A 16707-nucleotide genomic window follows, 5' to 3' on the forward strand; every position below is an offset into this window, starting at 1 on the left:
TCAGCTCTTCAGCTCAAGGCTAGCGCTCTACCACTTGAGCCACAGCACCACTTCCGGCTTTTTTCTTTTTTTTTGCTTATGTGGTGCTGAGGAATCGAACCCAGGGCCTTGAGCATGCAAGGCAAGCGCTCTACCACTGAGCCAGCCCATACTGCTTGTATTTTTGAGATACTTTCTCATTAGCTTTTCTGCTCTGACTACCCTTTAACACAATTCTTCAGTCCTTTATTGATCAGCAGATTTCTCTGAAATTCTTTATTCCATCTGAATACACATATTCTTGCAGTGTATTTCAAAATTATCCACTATTATTAAAATCTTTCCAGTTTGTTCACTAAAATGGCTTCACTAATTTACACATTGAAAGTGAGAACAAAAGATTCGATTTGTGCCATCTTGAACAACCCCTGCTTTAGCTAGTGTTCTCCTTTTTGCAAATTATAAGGGCATAAAATGTAATGTAAATGTTTTATCATAAGTTTTGTGTGTGTGTGTGTGTGTGTGTGTGTGTGCGTGCGCACACGCTGGCGTGCTGGTCTTGGGGTTTGAATTCAGGGCTTGGGCACTCAATTGACCTTTTTGGTAAATACCACCTGAGCTACAGATCCACTTTCAGCTTTTTGGTGGAAATAAAAGTCTCAAGGATTTCCTTTCTCAGCCTCCTGAGTAGCTAGGAATTCAGGTATGAGTCCCATCTTCCTAGTGCCCATCTTCCTTGCTATGAATTAACACGGGAATATTTCCAATATTTATTAACTGTGCAGTTTTCTTCTTTAAAAATCTTATTTAAAGTCTTCATCTACGTTTAATATTAGGATCCTAAATTAATAGATTTGCCAGTTACATATATGTAAGTAATATCACAAACTAAAGAATTACTCAAAAAATCAAAATGATTTGGCAATGAGCCAGACATAGGAGCCAACCTCAAGTACTTTTTTTTTCTTTTTCCAGTCATGGGGCTTGAACTCTGGGGCTGAGCACTGGCTCTCAGCTCAAGGCTAGCGCTCTACCACTTGAGCTACAGCGCCACTTCCAGTTTTCTGGTGGTTAATTGGAAATAAGAGTTTCAAGGACTTTCCTGTCAGGGCTGGCTTTGAACCGCAGTCCTCAGATCTCAGCCTCCTGAGTAGCTAGGATTACAGGCGTGAGCCACCAGCAACCGGCTCAAGTACTTTTAATTGTCCCGATTATAAAATAAAATAACCACAAACACACACAGAGATTTGAGTAAATAACAAACATGAACGAAGGGGAGAATAAATTAATTTGTGTAGAATTCCAAATAACTTATTTAGATATTTCCTTCTGAAGTGGATAGAGAATTACATCTCTTCATCCTTAGTTTTGGGCTTCTCATAGTTAACTTCCTCTAAAGATATAGTATGTGAAAGAGATTTGACAGTAGAAAAACCTGGTAAAATACTATATTAATACGCAATCGAGGTTAACCTCAAGGATGGTGGTAAGTGTTGTTGCTAAATTGTGTCCTTGATGTTTGATGGGAATGGCACTTTGTCATAGAAGTCTTCCTCTCTAAGGCACATTGACACAGGTAATCACAGAGGGGTATTCTCCAAAATAACTGACCACTTCTTCACAAAACTGTTCAAGTCATCAAAAGCAAGAAACTGTCATAGTTTCTAAGATACTGATGGCATATAATCATTAAAGGTAATATGCTGTCAGAGAGGGGATCGCAGAACGCTATCTGAAGTATAGATAAAAAGTAAGAAAACCCAGTCAAAAATTCAATGTGCATCTTACAAAATTAAGAAGAGTAAGGGAAAGGATGGGAAGGGGATTGATGGGTGAGAAGGTTGAAAGGGGTGACGTGAATCCAGGCACATGGTATTCAGAAACTGCTTCGTTAAATGGCACCTCTTTTCATACAACTGCTTAATGATAAATTAGAAAAGTTGAATACAGTTGATTTCAGCCAATGAATATTTATCAGTAAGCATTCAATAATTTGTGAAAGCAGAGCATACTCATAGAACATGCAAGAGGAACAGGAAAGTAGCTGAAATATATAGAAACTCTAAGTGTTACTTTTGTGAGTTCCTGGTGAATATGAAATTATTCTAAAATTAAAATTTTAATTTTAAAATGCTGCTAATATTTTCCTAGCCTGCCTCTATTAATTTTGTCTATGATGATTTCTTTGTATAGAAATGATGGCTACTTTGACAAAGATAGCATGAATAAAGTAAAATGGACCTATGTGGGCAATTTCACAGAGTAAGTTACATGTTAGGATGAAAGAACAGGACCATGGAAATGAATTCTAAATTTCTTTATTTCAAGTTTGGGTTATTTTTTGGACTGACTCTTCATAGTATTTATTAAAATTGTAAGTAATGTCTTATTTTCTATTTTAATTTCTTTTACAATTAAGAAATCTTCTTATTTTTATATCTTGGAGTTCATTTCGATAAGCATCATTTTATCTGGTAGCTATTGAGCCCTTGTGATCCTCTCCTAACAATAACCTCCTTTTTTTCTCAATGTGCTAATGTTTTACAGTGCTATTTAACTAATCATGTCCAAGTGTAATCATTTGTCTTTTACTATCCATTTGATGAACTTGTAGATTTATAGACACAGTCCAGCTGTTACAAATGAGGGAAATCACGCAACCTATGTTTCTTTTTGTCTGGATTACTCCACTTAATATAATTTTTTCCAAGTCTTTCAATTTCCTTACAAATGGGGCAATACAATTTCTTCTGATGGAAGCATAGAATTCCATTGTGTATGTGTACATCAACTGCTGTTGCAAAAAATGCTATTCAATTTTGAATATTGCTCTTTCTAGGTCAAATCCATGCCCTCAAAAGCTTTACCTCATCCCTTAATGTCTTAGCATTTCTATCATTTGCTTATTAGTTTTTGTTTTCTTTAAAACTCACCAGCTAATTACACATGCTGAACATTTACCTCTTCTTTTTAGCTATCCTTTTTTGTATTACTGGGGATTAAATTCAGGGTCTACCTAACAAGTGCTCTACCACTTGAAACATTCCTCCATCCTATTCATACATGCCATGTGTTTCATAAACAGAACTTCCAGTACTATATCAAACAGTAAAAACCTATCAGAAGTTTTGTACAATTCTTAATATTAAAAAGCAAGTTTAAAAATTTCTTCAACAGTTGTAACTTGGTTTTGGTGTGTCAATTTTTTTACTTGTGTTATTTTTTACACTTGGAGATGGGTGTCAATAGCAGTGCAGAGAGATTTTATATGATGTTAGAAGGTTTCTTCACCTCCTAAAGAGCTTTTTAAAACTTCCCAAATGAATAATGAATAGTATCAAAAGTTTTTTTCTGTGTATATTGAAATGTCCACGTGACTTTTGCCCCATAGTCCATTAGTGTGATAAATTGCTTTTACAATTTCTGATGTTGACTGTCTTTGCATTCCTGAGATATATCCTCTTTTTCATAGCTTATTATTAAAAATGCATTGCTGAATCTGGTTGCCTATAAATATTTAGAAATGTTTAAGCAATGCTCAAAAAGGAAATTGGCTTATACGTTCCTTTTCTCATAATGTCTTCATCAAGCTTTGATACTGTGCTGGATTCTTTTTCTTCTTTTCTCTTCTCCCTGCTTTGAGTCATGGTAAGTGATTTAATGGACTGCATTAGTGGACTCTTTGCCTGTGGTTTTGGGTAGAATTAGGCAATGATCTTCTGGTAATAAGTAAGTTCTGAGTATTTATTCTTTCAATTACCTTTCTACTCCATTACAGAGTTCACTGGATCTCTCCCCCAAAGATCCTAGGCTTACTCTTGATATTGGTAAAAAAAAAAAAATTCTTTCAAATTTTGCTTTGAGAACAAATTGTTGCACTGGCTTTTAATTCATGGTACAAGGCTATCTGTGCTGGTTTGATTAAATCAAGCCCATACTATTGAAAAGAATCCCTTCACACAACACTGGTGTTTTTGGGACCCTGTCTGATGCACATGTCAAAGTTACACTTACTTTAGAAATGAATTTTATATTTTTTCTTATCTCCTAAAATATATGTATTTTGTGAAATAAGCATATCCTTTGAGAGATTGGTAGAACTTGCCTATGAAAACATTTTTTAAGGGGCTGGAAAGGTGACTCAGTGGTCGAGTGCTTGCCTTGCATATATGAGGCCCTAGGTTTGATTCTTCAGTATCACATGAGCAAAAAAGCCAGAAGTGGCTCTGTGGCTCAAGTGGTAGAGTGCTAGCCTTGAGCTGAAGAACTGAGGGACAGTACCCAGGCCCAGAGTTCAGGCCCCACAACTTACCAATAAAAAAAATATTTTTAGAGGCAAAAATTAAGTTAACATCACTAATTTGTTTTCTGTTTTGTGTCAATACTGCTTGTTTATTTAAAATTTCATTTTATTGGTACTTAGTCATTTGTAATGTTTTCCTATAACTTTTGGATATTCTTTCACAACTCTAATTCCTTTGTCTTTTATTTAATCCTTCACATATTCTTTCTTTCTTGATAAGTTTGCAGAATGTTTATCTCTTACAATGTCCTTTAACACAAAATTCTCCTTTTACAAATCAATTTCTATTTTTGTTGTTGTTGTACTTTGGCTTTCTCTTTGTCGTTAGACTCATCCGTTACCTTTGCAACTTCATTCTTCATCTATACATGGTAAAATAATTTCATTTACATTCTAAGATTTTGGAATATTAAATAAAAAGATAAACCTTTATGTGCTGTGGGAAGACATAGTTTTACACTTTTCATACTGATTAAGACTTCTAACACAGTATTGATACCATAGATGCTATAGGTTTTCAACTTGTTCTTTTATAATCCTTGATTTTTTTCATGCTTTAATTAACTAATGGCATGTGTTTGAGAAAGGGGATTTAGGTAAAGCAACAAAAATATTCTTCTATTTCAAGACAACCTGAAGATCACTAATCTAATCTGTAATTCTGTAGCAATCATACATTATGTGAGTCTTTGTGTCTCCTCAATCATTCTCTTTCTGGTCTTGCTTCAATTTAGCCTCCACTGTAACAGTAGACTGAGCAGATTCTCAGAGACTAGATGAGTCTGAATTCTGTATATTACCCTGTGTAAGAAAAAATTAAGAAAGAATCCAAGGAGTCTAAGGTCTAGTTATTTGGGAATACCAAATAACTTTTAAGATTTCATTAGAATAGAATTGTGAAGGAAATAGTAAATAGAAGTTTCATGAAGAGACAGTAGAAATGCAAGCTGTTAATAAAGTGATTATGAAATGAAATTAGAGACATCCATTCAAAGAAGTTATTTGAACTAAGTAATGTCCAATATATAAACATTAATGAAAGACATCAATTGTTTGACTAATGAAAGTTATATTTATGTCTCAATTATTTTTTTAAAAAAGAGCTAGGAATAAAAGTTAACAGTAGAGGAAATAAAAATGAAGAATTCAAAGATTAACAGTGAGGGAAAAAATACTCAGAGATTCAAAAAGTAACTACCATTGAACAACGATGCCAAATACTAACATATCTTATTTACCATCGCAACCTTTCTATGCATACTCTATATGTTATCCAAAATGAGTGCCTAAAATGGTCTTTGTAAAGAGAAAATACAAACATTTTAGAATTAAGAAAAATTCATATTCTTTTTTGTAATGATGACTATACTGAACTTATCACAAAAAAACAATGCAATTAATGTTGGAATTTGTCTCTATGGCAAGTATTATTTTAAAAAAATAATAGAATACTGAAACATTGTATTGTTTTTGTCTATTATCAAGCAAAATGGTAGTGGGAGCCCGATGCCAGTGGCTCATGCCTGTAATCCTAGCTACTCGGGAGGCTAAGGTCTGAGGATCGAGGTTCAAATCCAGTCTCGGCAGGAAAGCCCATGGGAATCTTATCTCCAATTAGCCACCAGAAAACCTGAAGTGGTGCTGTGGCTCAAGTGGTAGAGTGCTAGTCTTGAGCTGAAGAGCTAAAGAACAGCATGTAGGCCCAGAGTACAAGTCCCACAACCACACCAGAGCAATATTCATTTTTTCACTAATTTTATATGATGAAATTTTATTTGTCAAATCTTCAAAATATGAAAAATACCTTTCTTGTTTCAGCGTATTTTTTAAATATGAGAACACAGTTGTTCTTATTATGAACAAGATAAATGCATGAGGATAAAATGGCATTCATTTATTTATTTATTTGGGAAAATGAGGTTTTTTAGAGATAAAGGACTTATTTTTCATTTTAGAAATTTATTAAAGGACTAAAGATTCAGGTAATATAAAGGTTAGCTCAGAAGAAATTTAATAAAGTTCTTTATAAAAACAAATTAAATTGGAATTTGTTGACATTAAAATAATCTAAGTTCCATGATGGGAGGATATATTTTTTTTAAATCTAGCCAGGATGAGCGGCTTCATAGAAGTAAAGACTATAAAGATTCATGACTATAACCTTCTATGAAAAGTGACATAACAACAGCAATATTACAAGACAATATGTTGGCAATGATCTGTACAATTTGTAGGAGACGGGGTGGGGGGGAGATGAAGGAAAGTAGGAGAAAAATGAGGGAAGGGGTAACAAGTTTGACAAGAAATGTACTTATTACCTTACTTATGTAACTGTAACCCCTCTGTACATCACCTTGACAATAAAACAGGGGGAAAATACTTGCATATAAAGAAAGATATAAATCACTGATAGGTAGAAAAGAAAAAATAGAGTCTGGTGTTTTGTAAATTCAAAGGTTTAGTATGTATTAAAAGTTGTCACACAAAGAAGTATAATAGTTCAGCACACTGAACATTGTTTAAAAGCTACTGTGCTTTTAGGAATACGAACACAAAGAAGGGTTTTTGCAGATGTGTATGAATTGACACTCTAGAGATAAAGATAAATATGAGAGGAAAACAACTTGATGAGGGCTTTTGTAGGGCCATGAATAAAGTCTTTATTCAACTTCAGGGATGAAATTTGATTCTTCTTAAAAGAGTTGCTAAAATTGTCACGGAGATAGGCTGGAAAAGTAGTAGTAATGAGGGGGACCTATTGGCTCTTTACCACCTGGAAAGAAAAATATAGGTAGGTCACAAGTGATGAAAGATGACTTTAACCATTGCAAACACAATTTTAAAAAGACAGAAATAAATATTCAAGTAAAATTTCATTCCTGTAAGTTTAGTTATAATCAACTTACAAAGAAAGCACATAGATCAGCATAGCATTGTTCCTCTGTAATTATATCCCATTTTCTCTTTTTTTTTTTTTTTTTGTCGGTCGTGGGCCTTGAACCCTGGGCTTGGGCACTGTCCCTCAGCTCTTCAGCTCAAGGCGAGCGCTCTACCACTTGAGCTACAGCGCCACTTCCAGTTTTCTAGTGGTTTATTGGAGATAGGAGGCTCACGGTCTTTCCTGCCCGGGCTGGCTTTGAACCGCGATTCTCAGATCTCAGCCTCCTGAGTAGCTAGGATTACAGGCGTGAGCCACCGGCGCCCGGCCCCATTTTCTCTTTATCATGGCATCCAAGGTTATAAAAATACCTCCTGAATATAAAGGTATTGGCAATAATGCATTTTCCTTTTTGTTCTGCTTTAATTACAAAGTTGACTTTTTCATTTTCCCCTAATGTGAATTTTTTTGCCTAATTTTCCACCACAGAGTGTGTGTGTGTGTGTGTGTGTGTGTGTGTGTGTGTGTGTGTGTGTGTGTGTGTGTGTTGATTGATTATTTTCTAATCAGGGAAGTCACAAAGAGGCAAAAATTTGTTTTTTTATATGACACCTTGAGGAGCTGTTTTACTTTCTGAGGAATCCTTCCTTGGCATTGGTACTTCCAAACATAAATAGTAATAATTTATTTTCAAGGCATTCCACTTTCCAATGAACATTTTCATTCTAAACAATGTTAGAATAAAAATTCTCCATAAAGATAAAAATTGAAGCATCTATAATACCCAGGAGAGGAAATTACTTGGGAGACAGAGGAATTCTGTATCACCTCTGTTCTGCACCAAATTGCAGACAGGCACATTGTATTCCTTTATGTAATTCAAACTTGGAATTCAGAGTCTAATTTATAATTAATCTTTAATTCACTTACTTTATCAGTTTACAATCCAAAAGAGAACATTACTTTTATTTATTAAGAATTTTATACTTAGAAAGCATTTTCCACTGTCCAGATCTTGCCTTTAAAACCCTTGTTCGTTTTGCTTATCCCTTTCAGAGATGGTACCACTGAGGTTTTATGAGGAATCCAGTGGTGTGCTCCAGTGACAGAAAGTGTAGACTCTGCACTGCCCCCTGGATGAATTTGCTTTCACTACCTATGAACTGCTGTGTTCCTTGTTCCCCTTACCTGTTTCTTTTTTTTTTCTTCCTTTTTTAATTTTTTTATTATGAAAATATCGTACAGAGTGGTTACAATTACATGGGCAAGATAATGAGTACATTTTCTTATCAAGCATTGTTGCCTCCTACTTTGTTTCCCCTTCCCATTCCTTCCTATACCCCTCTCTCCTTTCCCCCCAACCCGATCCCCCACCAGATCCCCCACCACCAAAGTTGTTATCTACAATTACAAGGGCCCATCCACAGAGAAATGATTCAGTATGTATGGGTCTAAATATATGCATTCTTTGAATTGCATGTGTTGTAGGTTCAGGAAATTCAGGGTTATAATTTCAGAAACAGTTGTAGAAATTCCTTTGGGTGATTATGCATATCAGAACAGGACAGACAAGGTGGAACATTAACTAATCAGGCACCCACCCTAGGTTAAAAGCAGGTCAAAATGAATCAGATCTCGAGTCATGCTTTCTAACTGTACTAGATCCATCTTCTGTGGTCCAGGACACTGCAGAGACAGCCACTCTTTAAAAAAAATATTTTTAGTTTTCTGTTGTTGTACACAGGAGTTGCCATTTAACAAAGCAGTTTATGAATACAATAGATTTTGATCAACATCATATTTTTCAAAGTTTCTCACTCATCTCTCCATTGCCTACCACTGCCTCGCTCTCTTTAATTTTGGAGAATACCCCTTAGATTCGTGTCTGCATCCCCACTTCTCCTCTTCAGTCATCTGCCCCTTTCCCCTTGATCCCATGTCACCCCTTTACAGTATCCAGTTTCTCTTTTTATATTTTGCTTAACTTTGACTTTACCTTTCAAAGGGATTGCACTACTTGAGTTCTCCTTTGAATCTACCACATTTCAGTTAATACATTTGTATCTATATGCATAGCAACCCAGCTTATTTACTTAGTTTATAAGGTAATTTTGGCTTCTACATATAAGGGAAAATATGCATCCTTTGTCTCCCTGGTCCTGCCTTACTTCACTTAATTTTTTTCCAGGTTATTTTTCTATTTCTTTACAAATGGCACAACATTATTCTTTCTAATGGATAAGTAGAATTCCATTGCACATTTTCATCCATTGAGGAGGAAAGATTTTGACTTGGGGGGGGGAAAAATGCAACCAAATAATGGATATATGTTGCTAAATGTTTAATGAAATATAGATCTTGTCATTTTCGTTTGATTTTTTTACCATTCATGGGGGTTGCTTCATTTCTTAATGTTACTATGACCAACATAATGGCACAAAAGAAACTTGAATTTGTGGAAACTGAGCCTTCCATTCTTACTAGAAGTAAGTACAGGGTTAGGTTCCTATGAGTCTCTTACTATCACATTTTTGTCAACTCACCAATAGGTAACTTTCTTTTATGTATATTACCATTTAAACAGCTAAATTAAGATACATTGTTGATGTATTAACATTGAATTAATTGCAAAGAACACCATAACCTTGCACAAAGTTTTTCTGACCTGTGCACTGTGTGTCTAAGTTACGTCACAGAAGATACTAGGTTGCTCTTTTATTGGAAACCATTTTAAATAGTAAACTCATGGGAAAAAATCACAAATAATGCAGAAAGCATGGCACTGCATAGACCAGGAGACACATACTTGCTTATAGCAGCAGAGTTGATAAAGGAGAATTCCTTATTTGAGCTCAGCTGAACTCAAGTGATTCAATTTTGTTTGGGACTCTGCACATGTCTGCAAATGGCCACAATCCTGAAGTAATTGTGATTTGAAGGTTTGGTAAGTAAGTGACTTTGTGAACATGGAATTCTGAATCATGAGGATGGACTATGACTGTGTCTTAGTTAAGAGCTTGTAGTCTGTCATCTCGCAGATTAGGTTCATTATTTACAATGTGGTCATCTTAGATGAGTACCTTTTCCCTTTCTCAGTCTCATTTTCCTCACCTGTGGAATCAAAGTAGTAGTAGATTTTGATCCGATTGAGACAACTTCATTTGAAGTGTTTACCATGTACACATTAAATGACCAGAAATGCAACTCACTAATGCAAAGGAAGCTCTAATACAAATAGAATTTTCTTTTACTGTCTAGTGGCACTGGTATTTAAATTTATACCACTTAAACCATACACTGGGCATTTTTTTTTGGTCGGTCGTGGGGCTTGAACTCTGGGCCTGAGAGCTGTCCCTCAGCTCTTCAGCTCAAGGCTAGTGCTCTACCACTTGAGCCACAGCGCCACTTCTGGCTTTTTCTGTTTATGTGGTGCTAAGAAATCGAACCCAGGTCCTCATGCATATGAGGCAAGCACTCTACCACTGAGCCACCTTCCCAGCCCCACACTGGGCATTTTAAGGTGGTTTTGTTTGTTTGTTTTTGACATAAGATCTTGCGGTTTTACCCAGGTCCAATCACAGGTTGAGATTCTTACAATGTAGCTAGATTTAGTTGAAATCTCATTGCAGTACTAATTTTATTTACCTCAGATTAAGCCAGAATCAGATCTCAATGCTAAGAAGTTAGTGCACAGAAACTTGCTCAAGTGACCGAAAATTTAATTTACTATACTTTAAATGATTTCTATTTTAAATAAACCTTACCCTTTTTTTGTAAATACTAATAAGACATTTTTAGGTTTGACCAGTCCAAAGTAGGGCAAATGTATCAAGATGAGAAAAAGGAGAACAAAATCACAGGTTAGTTACTAACTCCAACATTCCTAATCAATAACAGTGCTGCATAATTGAGGAATACTTAAATTATACCTTACTTTATTTCAATTAGATTTATTCAAAATTTTGTCAAATAATGCAAAATGGAATAATGAATGATGAGAAGTTACCAAATTGGAGAAAAAGCCAATGAACAAGCTGTTTAAGAAAAAAACCCTCAAATTTCTATGTTTACTTAGCCTTACATAATGATAGAATTCTGAATTTTTAACAAAGTGGCATGCAAACTGCAGAGACTGCCAGGAGAAGGTCTGCAGAGCCCATTGATTTCAATAAGGAGGGTCAAGAGAGGGTGAACTTCAAGGCAAATCAACTATACAGGCAGGAAATAAGATCTAGTTCCATTCTGTGCAGTTTGATGGGTACTATTTGGAGACATGATTCACTTCTTCTATAAACCTTTGGCCTGAAGCAAAGGAATGCCATCTTTCGGGTCAACAGGTCCCCTAGATTGCTACAACCTCTCTTCTTGCATATTTCACAGTTCATTATGCTCTATAGGCATATCATGGGGATTCATCTCAATCACATTACAAAAACATTTGGAGACTGGAAGTGATTTACTTTTCAAAGACTCATTGGTCCATCACTTGGCTTTAATGGAAATTCACAATTACGGCTGATAATGCCATCTAACGCACCATGATCCAGAGTTTCAATCTGACGCCCTTTGGTGCTTATCTCTGGCATCATCCACATGGCAAATCTGATGCCAAGCTTGGTCATGCAGAGAATGTAAATTTAAAGAGCCATTTTCATTTATAACAAACAGACCCAGCTGGGAACACAGCTGTTAAATGGGAAGGGAAAGCAAAAATTTCTTGCTACCTGGGAAGGTCTAATTATAAAACTACCCAGACCAGCTTTCAAAATTGATAAGTCAACTAGCCCAGCATCAATGTGAGTTTATGTTAAACAGAGGAGGGAAAAAAGATGAAATTATCTGGATCAAGAAGATAAAAATGTTTTCCAGTACACTGAAACCTGTACATCTTAGATGGCATTACTTTTTTTCTGTATTATCTTTATTTGTACAAAAGTATTTCTGTTCGATATGCCAGTTTGTTATTACAATGAATCCTGATCGATGCCATCAGATAGTATAAACTTTTGCAATTTACTGCTACTAATTTTAATAGTTTCCTCATTTCCTCAAGCAGGCTTAAAATACAAGTTTAGAATAACATAGACTAAAAGAAATGCAAATATAACTCTTTTACACTTCTAGTATTTCCTAGCATACAAGAAGCAATAACGTATTACCAAGTATAATATATGAAAGAAAATCCACAAATTTTCATCTCATAGTAAAAATTTCTTTTAATAAACAATAGGGATAAAGTACTTACACATAAAGTGTGAGGCCTTCCCTAATATTTTAGTAAGTTATGATGTATTTCATATTTCATGATGGTGTATTGTTCATGCTTGTCCTTCTTAAAAAAATAAACTTGACCTTGTATAAGAAAGAAATATTTGATCTACATGAGTTGATTTAATGCCTTTTCTGCCTGATATTTATCCATTGTGCATCCAAGACATTTCTATACACCAATTCTGAGTACTGCAGACTTCAGAAAGGTCAAAGTAAGAAACTGCATAATACTTTATTCCCTCAATCCACTTATCTTTGAAATTTAGTCTTATTAACATTCTGAAGCACATCCTGTATTCATAAAAGACATACACATTTCAAATATATATACATATATATATGTACATATATTTGGTTGATCATGGGGCTTGAACTCTGGGCCTGAGAGCTGTCCCTCAGTTCTTCAGCTCAAGGCTAGCGCTCTACCACTTGAGCCACAGCACCACTTTGGCCTTTTTTTGTTTATGTGGTGCTGGGGAATCAAACCCAGGGCCTCATGCATGTGAGGCAAGCACTCTACCCCGAGCCACCTTCCTAGCCCTCAAATATTTTTTTCACTTTCTAAAAGGTTTAAATTTTGTTCTCCAAATGCAGTGTTAGTACACTGTAGAGTAGGTGCTTCATAGATACTAATAAATTTGACTGTGGAATCAGTTCATTTTCTGATTTATTCCATTTTATTTAATCCATGCAGATATATCTAACTCCTAATTAAACTCTAGCAACATTGTGGTGACCAAATTTTAGAAACTATAGTGTTTAAGAGCATAAATTGAATTTGAGGTTTTAATTAGTTACATTTCTACTTATCTAATCCTTTGCTTTACAATGGAGAAAAAGATTCCATAGTATTACTAAACTATCAGGATTTTTTAAAGTATATATATAATGTTCTATAACGAAGTTGAGTCTGGGTTTTACCTAACAAATGTCTGTGGAACTTAAGCAAAAAATTCATTTCAGTAATCAAATGGACAACCTTTTACTCCAGTTTTAAGGTACATTGTCATAATGTCATTCACAATTCTTTCTTTTTTATTCTTCTGTGTTGTATTGAAACATAGCATATCTCAGTGAGGATATATCTTCTGGCTATATAATTCTCTCTGAATTATAGTGGTGATTAATATTCAAATTATGTCTTCTAAACATATTTATTAATAAGGCTGTATTTCTAAAAATATGTGATACTCTTCAAAGGAACTTCATCATGAAATCTAATAGGAAGAAATTATATTACTAATAATTTGAATTTCTGGAGTGCTTATTAAGCGTTTAGTGGTTTTCTAAACTATATTACATCCCCTCCTTTTACAATCTTTGCAACAATCCAGTGAGGCACAGTAATCCCAAGAAGGCAATAATAGGTGGGCAATATAATTGACCATTCTTATTAAGTTAACTTCCTAACTACAATTTGCATATCTCTCAGGAATGATTGTGGCTGAGTTTGATCCCTATTCAAGATGAGAAATCTCTAAAACAGGGTTTGTTAACTTTAGAATTGTATAGTGAAGAAAGACAGCTGTCAGATCTTTCATCACCGTGATAAAATGCCTGAGAGAAATAACAGAGAGAGAAAGGATTTATTTTGATTCATGGGATCAAAGTGTTCAGTCCTCCGTTCTTGTCATCATTGGCTCTGGGGCTCATGGTCAAGCAGAACATCATGGTGGTGAAAGCATGGGACAGAGCTACTGAGCACAGGCAGGCAGAAAATGAGAGAAGGAATGGAGGGGTGAGGCTGTGACACAGTTCTCAAGTAGATGACCTTGTGACCTACTCCCTTGCAGCCCCACTTCCTGATTGTCAACATCTTTCAATATGACATCATATTATGAATTCATGAAGTGATGAATCCATTCATCAGGCCAGAGCTTTAGAGTTTGATCACTTACCAACGCCAATTCGCTGCATGGAAGAACCCATGACATGCATCCAGGAGGACATGTCATATTGAAACCCTACAGAAAGGCGTAAATGTGTTACCGAATCCAGGAGAAGGTTGTCCAACAATGTGGAAGATAGGCCTTTCTCACAATTGCACCCACAGCTTTTATGCAATTCACAGAAAGATCTCAGGATACTAAGCTACCAACAATCATCTTTTTTAGATTTTGTTTCTACAGATCTGAGAATGTCAGAAAGAAAAGAAATTCAGTGTCAGTGAAGAGAAATTAAACTGTAGCCAAGAAACTGAGAAACAAAAATAAAGACTGAACAACAAAATAGAAGTTGTGATTTACCAGACAGTATAAATACTTAAAACCCTACATCTTAAACTAAAATGGATTCATATACTTTTCATGTAACTAAGTGATTTGTGTTGTAAATTATAATGAATCTTTATAATAGAGGGTGGTGGTCAAACCCAGGACCATAATAGACAACTACTGTGCTATTAAGCTACTAACAATGTCTCCCCATCTTCCTTTCTTTCTCTGTCTATTTCCTGTGTCTCCCAGGATCCATCCCCAAAAACACAACTAATATAAGAATTTTTTTTAATCTCAGGTTTTACTTCTGGAAAATTCAAACAAAAATCTTAAGGAATGTTATAGTGTGTAGAGGTTAACATAAACAAAATAAAATTTCATAGCTCTCTTTTAAATTGTGTTCTTGTTTTAAAAAAGGTGGGATAATAAGATGGGAACTACAAAAAATGGAGCTTTAGCACTATAAAATATTGCTCAAAAATGATTATAATTCTATTTGCCTAAAACAATGCAATGTTTTACTAAGATGGATCAAAATACAGGAGTATTTACTGACTACCAAAAAAAGTAATACAAGTTTCTTATAGTTAGGAAGCTCAGAAGTCTGAAATGGAACAGCAGGGCTATGATCCTTTTGGGTGGGGGCTCTGGAAGAGATCTGTTTCTTTTCCTTCCTTGGTTTCTAGAGGCTGGCATATACCTTGTTCTTGCCCCATATCATGTCCCTTTCGTGTATATCATCACATTTCCTATCTGGACTGACTCCTTTGCTTCCCTGTGATAAAGACTCTTCTGGATACATTGGGCTCAAGGACATAACTCAAGGCAATCTCCTCATTTTAGCCTCTTTAACTCAATCACATCTGCAAAATCTCTTATAGGAAAGGTCATGTGTTCTGGGAATTTGTAAGCAAGCCTTCTTTGAGAGGGTCTTGATCCTGCTGACCACAGGTTTCTTAACTTACTACAAACTTTAAAAAAGCAATTGATTTAATTAAGCTACTTAAGAGGATCTTAGAAATGAACAATTCTGCATGAAGGACATAGATCTTCACCTAGATGCATTATTTTTCTAAGTGCCCAACTCATATAGATCTATATAGATAGGTCCTCCTCTAGATACTTTATTCTTTTTATTTATGATACTCAGGAATTTGGTATTTATAACCAGATAGGCCTAGTGAAGACACTGATTAATATTTATAGGGCTACACAAAGCTCTCTTGAGCTGTTTAGGGTGGCTGACCTTTGTGGCCTTATCTGTTGCAATCTGAACACAAAACACAATATCAAAGAATTGTCATTGTTCTTAAGTGCTTGAAAACCTTAGTTCTGTGGAGTAGCCATCAAATCAATGTGTTTGGTCAGGTCTCTCTCCCCTGTGGCTCCCTTCCATTCTACCACCAACAAAGTATGCAGTCTCTATGACTCACCTGCCCCAGAATACACTAGCACACTTGAACTGCAATGAGTAGCTACTTAGTTAATTTGGAGTTTGCTTATTAGGATCAGTGAAGAGAAAGCTGTTCTGAGACTTGGCTTGGCAGGCAGATAAAATTTTGACAGGATACAGGGAAAGAAATTCAAGATGAAATATGAACCATTTGGTCATATTTACAGATTAACAAGAAATTTACCTAGATAAGAACCTCATTCGTATTTTCAGTGCTTCTGAGATGAAATTTAATTATATCATATTTGAGTATTAGCTATTAGGCTGTGATTTTTGTCCATATGGCTCACCTGAAATATAAATGTGCTAAAATTTATTCTTATGAAGAAACAATATCATTGCTGCTAGAACACTTAACTGCTATGTTCACACTGGGTTTGTTGAGTACCCCCTGGTAGGTTAGTTAGGATAAACTGATTAAATGTGAACTATTTCCTATATAAATGAGAACCATTGATGAACAATGATACTTCCACTTTCTTAGCAACATATTTTTGCATATGCAATAGTAATCCACTTGCTAAAGAAAAGTCTATGGCTTGTAAAAAGAGTCTATTTTTTCCTTCCTTTCCTTTCTTTTCCTTTCCTTTCCTTTCTTTTCCTTTCC

This window comes from Dipodomys ordii, unplaced genomic scaffold (assembly GCF_000151885.1).
Source record: "Dipodomys ordii isolate 6190 unplaced genomic scaffold, Dord_2.0 Scaffold8, whole genome shotgun sequence".
NCBI classification, from domain to species: domain Eukaryota; kingdom Metazoa; phylum Chordata; class Mammalia; order Rodentia; family Heteromyidae; genus Dipodomys; species Dipodomys ordii.